Source organism: Aythya fuligula, chromosome 4 (assembly GCF_009819795.1).
Source record: "Aythya fuligula isolate bAytFul2 chromosome 4, bAytFul2.pri, whole genome shotgun sequence".
NCBI classification, from domain to species: domain Eukaryota; kingdom Metazoa; phylum Chordata; class Aves; order Anseriformes; family Anatidae; genus Aythya; species Aythya fuligula.
Window position 1 is genome coordinate 28,227,024 of NC_045562.1, and position 9,883 is coordinate 28,236,906.

Genomic DNA, 9,883 nt, shown 5'->3' on the forward strand with positions numbered 1-9,883 from the left:
AGACTTCTTAGGAAACAGTGATGCTATCTCACTTTGCAGGCAGGCTGTTGGAAGGAGACCAGTGCAGACAGGATTATTTTTTTTTTTTTTTGAAGAGTACCCTTTGTAAACACCAGGCTAATGCTTGACTTGAAAGAAAAGGAGGTTGCCTCATTTTATTTTACTTATTTTTTAATTTTTGGTGTGGGGAGCAAGAGAGGGAAGTAGTTCGGCTTTTGTTTTGTCTGTTGAAGTCCTGTGGGGACAACATATCAGTTGATTTCAGTAGTTCTTGCTGGTAGTAAAATCTGCATAAAGCCATTGCAGGTGTTTTGGTTCAAACAAAGAGAAGATGTACAATTATCTTCTTATAGGGTATTTTCTATAACGTTTCACATAATTTCATGCAGGCTTCATAATTGCCTAGTAATTTATTGGTTTTGCAGTTTTTACTAACTGTTTAAATCTTATAGTACAAAAATATTATTTGGGAAAGGTTTGGCTTTACCATCTTTGTCAGATAAGTGTTCCTTTTCAGAGTTTTCAGAAAAAATCTACTCTTAAATGTGACAATTTCTATCAGAGGAATTGGTTTCCTTTTTATAAAAGTCTAATGTCTTGAAGAGTGGTTTTATACTTGATGGGTATTTGCCACTTTCACTGTTAACATTGTTTCTTTTTTTCAGTTCATCTGCCACTTCAAATAGTAACCCATTTATCAAGAGATAATGCCATCCACTATTGCAACAGCAGAACTAAAGAAGTGCTTTCTAAGAACCCAGCAAGAGAAGGTACTTTAAAAGCAATGCTTTAATGAATGCTATGAGCAGAGAATTACCTTTCAGGATGAAATTTTCAGGAACTAATAACTACAGGGTTTGAGGAACTTCAGAATTTGGCAAAAATTCTTCTCACAGTGGGTATAGTGGAAACCTACAACTCCAAAATAAAGCAGAGTTTTAAAATGAATGCTAGTGTAAGTAGCAAGGTGAGAGGGGGATAGCAGGGCTGTATGCAATCTGAATGCTCATGGAAGTAAAAGAGAGAGTGGGCTGGGTCACAATTAGCACTACAACATGCTAATAAGCACAAGGAGCTAGGAGAACTGTATTGTTTCTTTGTGTCCCTAAAGAAAAACCACCATGATAACTTTTTAAAGTAAAAGGCATTTTCACGCCCAATATGACTTGCCTCAGCTTGGTCCTCATGCTCTGCTGAGCAATTTAGTGAGCTTCACAGAAGCTTTGCCAGCTGGGTGGGTGCATTTTAGTCAGGGGAGTGGAAAGGTACTCTGAAATTACTTGACGATTCTCACTGGGGTACTATAATTGGAAGAGCTGATGTGAAACACTTGTCCTCTAAGAAATGGAAGTATTGATATGAAGAAAAATGTTACCTGCTGCATGAGGCTCGCTCTTCAGGAAACTGTTTCTTTTTGTTTGTGCTATTGTTCTTCTGTAATGACACAATTTTTATAGGAAGATTGAGCTGTCTTTTCTCATTCACACTTGATTGCTGCCGTGTGAACTTTCACAAATAGGTTTTTACCTGGATCTTTGATAAGGTGTTTTTTTGTTTGTTTGTTTGTTTTTGTTTGTTTTTTTTTCTCCCTTTCTACTGTTATGTAGCTGCAATGTATTCATATTTTTTTTTAGCAGGAGTGACAGATCTAGAACTAGACAGATCTAAAACTATCCAAGGGACCTCTTCATATTACTGCTGTTTGAAAGTCAGTGGATCACAGTGCCTAACTACTGCTAGAACAGAATTAGTGGACAGCAGACTTCAAATGCTTGATGTTTACCTATTGACAATAATCTCAGTTTAATTCAGAACTGCCTATATGGTAAACACAAAAATCTTTTACTAAAAGTTCTTTTAGACAATTGTATTGATATCTAATTATACTGTTTGTACAAGATAAAGGAACTGTTAATGATGTACCTACTCTTCCTTGCAAACACATGTACCCCATGTTACTCTAGAACTGCAAGTATTTTAGTTCTAGTGTATACAGTTTTAAATCACTAGCTAAACTTGGTAAGCAGGTATCATGAGCAGCATAGCTGTTTGTTTATGGCAGTGTCCTCATAATTGCTTGGAGAATCAGAACTGCTAAAAGCATGGGGAATTCATTTATACTAACTGAATTACAATTAAAGATTTTAAATGGTGATTTTCTTATATAAAAGTTTTTCTTTTGATTATTTGTTGTTAGCTTTCTGTAAGCATTATATTAAAAAGAACTAGCAATGTTATCTTTTTAAAGATTCATTGGTTTAAAACGTCAACTTTTGGTATGGAAATTTGTAGGCATTTCTAGATGGATCTGACTGCCAACTGGTGTGGTTCAGAGCCTTGCCAGTGGCAACCTGAGACTATTTCATTCCAAAATCTGTTTTTTAAACTAATTTACACATGGTCTCATGATGTTTCTTTTATCACTTAGCAGGTGTAGGAAGGTGTTGTTGTATCATTGCTGATTATGCTGTTGTTAATCATATAAACTTCAGCCTTTGCGATACCTTTGACAACAAATTTATGGATTAGTTATGTCTTGTGTTAATAATGTCCTTTTACAATCTGCTGTTTTAGTTCATTTGAGAGCCCATTTCTTCAGTAGCCATTCAAAAAGATTGATAGGGATTTCTATTACTTTTTCATTAAAGCCATCTCTTTAGGAAGTTTACCAACTTATCTTTTTGCAAGTAATGTATTTATCAGTTGGAGATCATCTGATTCTTTTAATATATTCTGTTCCACTCTATTTAAGTACAGGCGATCAGAATGATTCATGCAGCTGTAGATGAAAGCATACCCTTAATTTAAAGGACTGCATGGCACTTTCTTGATTGTATTTGCCACACCTTAACTGATTAAGAATAATCAAAATGACACTCCTCAGCAGTCACCAGCTTATTGAAGTAGAGTAGCTAAGGATTGGAGTCAGATTTTTATTTATTTATTTATTTATTTTTAACCTGCAATTTAGACAAGCTGGTGCTTCCACTGATCTGCCCCAAATAATAAATCTTTTACCAGACACTCCTGGGGAAGCCCTTCCACTCTGCGTCTATGCCTAGGCTGTCCCAGGGCACTACTTCGATATGGCAAGATTTCCAGGCCACTCATCCTCTGCCTGGTGAGTAGGTGAATATCTGCGTGGGTACTGCGTTGTCAGTACCTATCTTGAACAAACAAATCCGTAAAGCAGTTTCATCTAAAATACTGCAATATTTCCAGGAGAAATATTTGCTGATTTTAGCTGTGCAAAATTTACACAGGCATGACTGTATTTTGAAGGTTGTATTTATTGGCAATTTTTCAAGAGGTAGTTTTCTTGACTTTCTGTTTTACTTTGTAAGGTGATATTTGAAAAATTGAACTTTCTTCTTCTTTTTTTTTTTTTTTCTTCCTTAACTTAAAAAAGTATTAACAAATAAAAACTACGAGTACATTCATAGGGGAAATAATATTAAAAGCTCCAAACACTATCTTTCCTCACAGCTGGGGACCATCCAGATCTGGTCCATAAGCAGCAGCTGCAGGGCGATAAATTGTATTCACCAGCAGAGGTCTCCCGCAGCCTGCTGCTGTTACTGAATCTGGTAGCTTGGCGCTCTGAAGGCATAGCGAGGGAAAAATTCATGCAAGATCTGGAAATCAGGTAATGTTCTATGCTTAGCACAAATGGAAAAATTTTTTTTTTTTTTTTTTTTTTTTTTTTTTTTTAAAGAAAAGGAAACATTAAAAATGCTGTTGCAACTTGGCTCGATTTTTTCCTGTTAAATATTGCTGAACAACATTTGAGTAGTATTACAGAAATCATCTCTGTAAACAGCATGATCACCAACATGCAGAGTAATGCTACAGTGCTTGATTTTGCCAAGGAAATTCCCGAGACTTATGATGTACCTTCATTTCGAGGTGCTTATTATGCTTTAATCACTGTTAAGGGAGTATAGGAACGTGAACAGAAATTCACAGTTCAGATAAGAAAGCAATTTTTTTGCATACTGTTTATCCCTTTTTGCTCTCCCTCATGTATCCCAAAGATAAATTTATGTTAGGATACAAACAGAATCAGCTAGGCTATACCATGTCTTATTACACCTCTAATTTCTTTAAAATAAATACAGTAAAATATTTCTTATGAACGTTATTGCATAAATTGTGTAACAGATGCTGCATTCATTTCTGCTTTTAACAAAAGAGAGCGAGGTTATTTGTGTTTCTAATGATTATTAAATGAACTTTGCCTTTTAGTTCTTGTTTATCATTGTAAATTACAGGTTTAGTTCTGCTTGCTGTCTACTGTGAACGTTATCCTGTGAACTTCACATATGGAAAGTATAAATCAGTTTATTGTAGTGCATGCAGTCAGTAATATAAGCGAAGGAAGTAAGCCATAATTAATTTATGGTTTGATCTTTAAACAAAAGCTTTTTCTACCCTGTTTTTTTGTTGTTGTTGCTGTTGATAATAAAATTCTTAATATAGTCGTGTCTTTCATAGACATTCATAATTAAAGGGACAAGTCAGAAGTTCTAGTTCAGCAAAAACAGTTGCAAAGCTATGGAAAAACAGGTTTACTTTTCATGCAGTTGATCGACTGTCTTTTAAATATGCTACAGTATCATAGCTTGTAAGGGGTAGCTTGATTTAATTCCTTTCATTTTGACAGATGTGCTGCTTTTTTTTCTAGTTTGGCTCTCACTTATTCTGTATTAGTAATTCAACAAACTCTTTAATCGGGACCAGGCCTATTGTGTTATCATAGTATTATGTACTAAGCCAACAAAAATGGAGGGAATATTTTTATATCAAAGAGTAGTTTGGTGTTGGAGCTGTGTTGCAATGTGAAGTTACTTGGGTCAGAGGACATAGCAAACTCTACCTTTAATAGTTGAAATGGATTTACCGTAATAAAAGAAAATCAGCAAAACTGCATACCCAACCTTCTACATTTTTTGGATTTAGTATTAGGAAGGCCATAGGGTCCTGGATGTATTGGATTAATCATCAAGTCCTGCACTAGTAGATTTCTTCTCTGGGATGTGATTCCCATTTCCCTTCCAAAAAGTCTCACACAGATATCTTCTACAGCTTCTTAGTACATCTCCGTTTCCCAGCTGAAGAGGGAAAACAAGTACTGGAGGGTTCACAGTTTTCACTGCTTTTCCAGCCATCTCCTCTCTTCTGTGCAAGGAGTAGCACTTAAGGGCCCCTGCAGACTGCAGGTGTGATGACGTGCAAGGGGAAGGTGTGAGTTCTGTGCCCAGAGAGCCCATGGGAACTAATAATAATTTGTGTGACAAATGGCCTCAGAGCAGGTTTACTGCATAATGGACTCCCACAAAACCAGTAGAGATCATCTGCATCCTGAATGGTCTTCACTCACCAAACAGGCTTACAAAGTGGTCTCAAGTAGAGCATATTGCACTTCGGTTCTGCAGTAGGAATAGATCTCAGAACTTCACCTGCCACGATTTGCAGTGAGGACAAGATGCGGCTGTGCTACCTGAAACGTACTTTAACACCTAAGAATATTAATTGAGAGAATGTATCATCAAGGCTTGAAACAATTACCTGTATGGGATGTGTGTTGGAACTGACAGAGTCTTAAAAAAAATATGTAATTGTTTCTCCTGTATTGAGTCCCAGTAGTTACATAAAAATGAGTTTAATTTTCCTGCAGCGAACAGCTTGCACTTTTCACAGTTGTGCTAACGCCACAAAAAAAAAAAAAAAAAAAAAAAAAAAAAAATCAGCAGAAAGTAAAGATTTAGATTGTGTGCTGATCTCTTGTGCAGCTTTTTTAATCCTCAGGCCAAGAGGCCAAAATCCTTATGAATACTAAATGAACCCTTATTTGGTGGAGGTCGTCATAAAGCCAGGGGAATTACTAGCAGTTAAAACAGTAATGCTATCGTCTCACTTACAGGTAAATCTGGATATAAACTACCAAGGTTACTTGTTGCAGGGATGTTTTTATTATCTCCTTGCTTAGCTATTTTTTCTCTCCGTACCAAAAGAAATGCAGATATGTGGGTAAAACTAAAATTATAATTATGGTCTGTTTTGGTCTGCCGTCAAATAAGGTTTGTGTCTTTTTGGCTCATAGGGAGTCTGAAGAGAGAAACAACTATAAAACTGTTAGTCCATCACCAAGTTACTCCTCTGAAATTTTGCACCAGAAGTGGCCTTAAAAATCCTTTTGTACGTTGCTTTGTTCGCAGGGATAGGAATAATTTTTTTCTGCTTAAAAATGTCCAACTATTGTGGCTTTCAAATAATATAGACATGATCATTCTCCTGCTAAGACAAAGCAAACATTTGTTTAACTGCATGTATGAGCAGAGCCAGCTGACTTCAGTCTTGAATGTCAAATCACCATTCTGCTAATTTCCGAGAGGAGTATTTTTAAGTCCCATTATTAAATGGATCATTTTAAGAATGTGACTACAAGGGCAAAATGAAGTGTTCATATTTGTTCAAAAGAACTGAATTTGAATTGTGACAATGTTATCTCTTTTTTTCCCCCCTATTTCCTAATATTAGTATGTAATGAAAAAAAAAATCCTAACTTTCAAATAGTTTGGAATATTTTCTTTTCAAAAGCAAAGAAGATTAATAAGATTCTTGTTCAGTTATACAATATTTACATCCGTGATGCTAGTTGTACCACTGATGCTCATCTCAACTGTTCAGAAAGCACTGTGACCACATCTTCCTTTCTCTAGTAATATTCTTTCTGGGGGAGGTAATATTTTCTACCAAGTTTGTGTCAAAATCAATGCCTGTTTCTTCCAAGAACATACTGTATTAGGCTATTCTTAGCATATATCATGCAACAAAGCTTGGTGGCGAGGCCAGATCGTGGTAACCTCTGGAGTGCAGCAGATGTTGCTATTTTCTCTGAGCTTTCAGAGTTTTAAAATCAGGTGATGTGGTAAGATTTACTCATGTGGATAACATCGAACCACAGTATGATGACACACATTGTGTCTTAATAGCACAGAATGGTGCTTCATGAGTGATCACAGGCAAAATAGCCTTATCAAATGGTTGGAAAGAAAATGCTTCTGCTTTAAAGAAATGTTTTGAGAGGAGTAAGGACGTGTACACATACTCATTATTCAGCTCTTACTTTTGATTTAGAAGTATATAAAAAGATTAAATGGAAGAACAAGAAATCTGATCTCAGATCAGATATAAACCATATATCACGAGTAAGTATTCCAAAATCTGTCTATTACTCCTTATCGAGCTTATCCATGAGAATCATGATTTTAAACAACTATTTCAGTCATGTGGGAGGAGAAAGCAGAGGTTTTTTTCAGACCAGAATCCTGTCACAGTACTAAAGCAGTTTTCAAGCTTAAAAGTTCTTGGCTTCCAGACCAATCAATATACTTTCTGACTAGGAGTTTTTATTATTAATTGTATGGGCATAATTTGGCTTTCAGCAAAATCAAGGGGAAAATTCCTGGACCCAGCAGCATTGATGATGGATGTCTTTCTGGAGTCTGTGATGTTAACAGATATTTAATTTGTATGCTGCACAGACAGATATTGGGACTACAGTGAGGAAAACGTTTGTTGTTGTTTTGTTTTTTGTTTTTGCTTTTCCCAAAGTGCAAAGATAGGTGATTTACCCCTATGGACTACAGAAGGGATTTGCAATCCATTAGTAATCTTTAGGTAGCATTAATTATAATAAACAGTAGGGCTGAGGGAAGTTTTCCATGCCACCTCTCCTGTATTTCTCAGAAGGAGATCTGGTGCCTGCCTCAGCATGACTGGTAGCAGAGACTTTTCTTCCAGACTGTACTCCTCTTCTTGGTTCTCCCACACCTTCATGCGAGTGATATATTTATTTTTAATTCCTCAAGTGTTCATAGTGCTGAGAAAAAAACATCTTGTGATGAGAGCTTCCAGGCCCCAGGAGCAGAGCTGCGTGCCTGCAAAGGCTGTAGCCCCCAGGGAATACAGCAGCAATGTGTTTTTCCTCTCCTGCTGCTTCCCCAGTGGTCACCACCCTGCCCAGGGCTGGTGCTCCTAACTGCCAGATCAAGAGCAGGAATTCGGCACTGCCTGCTGTGATTACAGCTCATGCAGACGTATGGAAGGCATACATTTGTCTCTGCCACTGTTGCCATGGCACTGTAGAGGACCACAGAGGCTCCAGCCTCTTCCCCATAACCTAAATAAATACACTCCTGGCGTGCTTAGTACTGCTGGTTTGGGAGTGACCTGGCCAAGGGGCACATCCTAATGGGCTCCTGTTTCCTCATCACTGACACAGGGGCAAAGGCCAATGGTTAACAACATTTACTCTTTGACATTTACAAAATGTCAGCTGTGTCAATGATATTACTTTGTAGAACTGAAAAAAAATTCCCCATGTGTGTCAAGCCATAAGAGTTTTAGCATCCATCATATGTAATCATCAGCTGTCTCTGAGGGTTCCTACCCCTCTTTTTTTATTAGTAGGGAAGGATCCCTGTATTGTTACATTCCTTTGTTATTCTAAGTCCAATAGATGGATGGTTCTGCAACTGGCATTTCCTGACTGCATTTAGCAGATGCTAACGTATAAACTCCTACCATCACCATTATTTAGATTTTTGGTTACAGAAGTAACAGTAGTTAATCTTAGTAGTAACTTTGTTGTAGTTTAACTGGCTTAATGCCTGAGGATTACACATGCTATCTGAAGAACCATTTTAATGTGCTTTGTTTTCTAGCAGTTGTACGTATCTGTATGTGTACCTGCCTATGTATCAGAATCATACAATGCCATTAGATGGCATTTATGATGAGATGCAACTTTCCAAAGTATTTTGACGTACGTGAGGGAGATATCACACTGCTAGTCACTGTTGAACATGAAGCATGTAGGAGCTACAGCTCAACTTGATCGGGGCCACTCAACAAATGTGGGGCTGGGGTATCCTTGTGTTCTGTTTTTTTTCTTTGTCTTTAGATTCCAGACTGGAAAAGCATTAAATTGATGGTTTTGGTTGTTTCACTTCCACTCGTAGAAGTTACTCTTTCAGGTACTACCTTCTGCATGATTTCACTTGCTCCTGCTACTCTTTGCTTCCTATGGTTCCTTGCTGATACTGGGACTGAGGTAGGTATTCTGACTGCTGAAGAAAGATGGAGAAGTTAGTTAAAAATAACTTTTCAGAGGAAAGATGGTGACATTTTGGAGATGTACAAATATAATGATGATGATTGTTCTGTAAATAAAAAGAAAACACATTCTCCCACCACTGATCATCTTAAGAATGAGAAGATGGATTTTTAAATGGCACAGGACTGAAGAAATTCATTAGCTCTCTTGATTTAACTCGCTATCGCCAAAGTACAATTTGTTGTCCTTTGATCAGTATAAATAGTAGGGAGCATAGTTATTAACTCCATACAGGAAAAAAATGGACAATGCTCTCAATAAAATCACCAGTGTGCAGCCTAATCTTTGTGTGCCTCAGAAACTAGACAAAGGACTTATTCATGTGCTAGCATGTTTCTATGTGTCATGCACAGTAGAAGTTGAATTTGATCTGAAAAGATTCATTACTGAATAAACCACTATTTTGTATTTTAGTAACAGTCCGAAGTGTAGGAGGTAGAAATTGCTGAAATTGTAGAAGTAGATAAAGAAAGGAAGAAATAGAACATAAACAGCATGTAGGAAGGAAGGTTAACAGTAAATAAAATAAAGCTGGAAGAAATATTGGAAGCTAAAATAATGTGACTGGTTTCCTATTCTTTTACAATGTTTGGTTACATCACATGGTAAAAATAATGTTAAACAATATATTGCAATGACATGAAAATGTGTAGATGTAAAGTAGCCATAAATTGCTGTAACTCTTTAAACATTCTTGGTTTT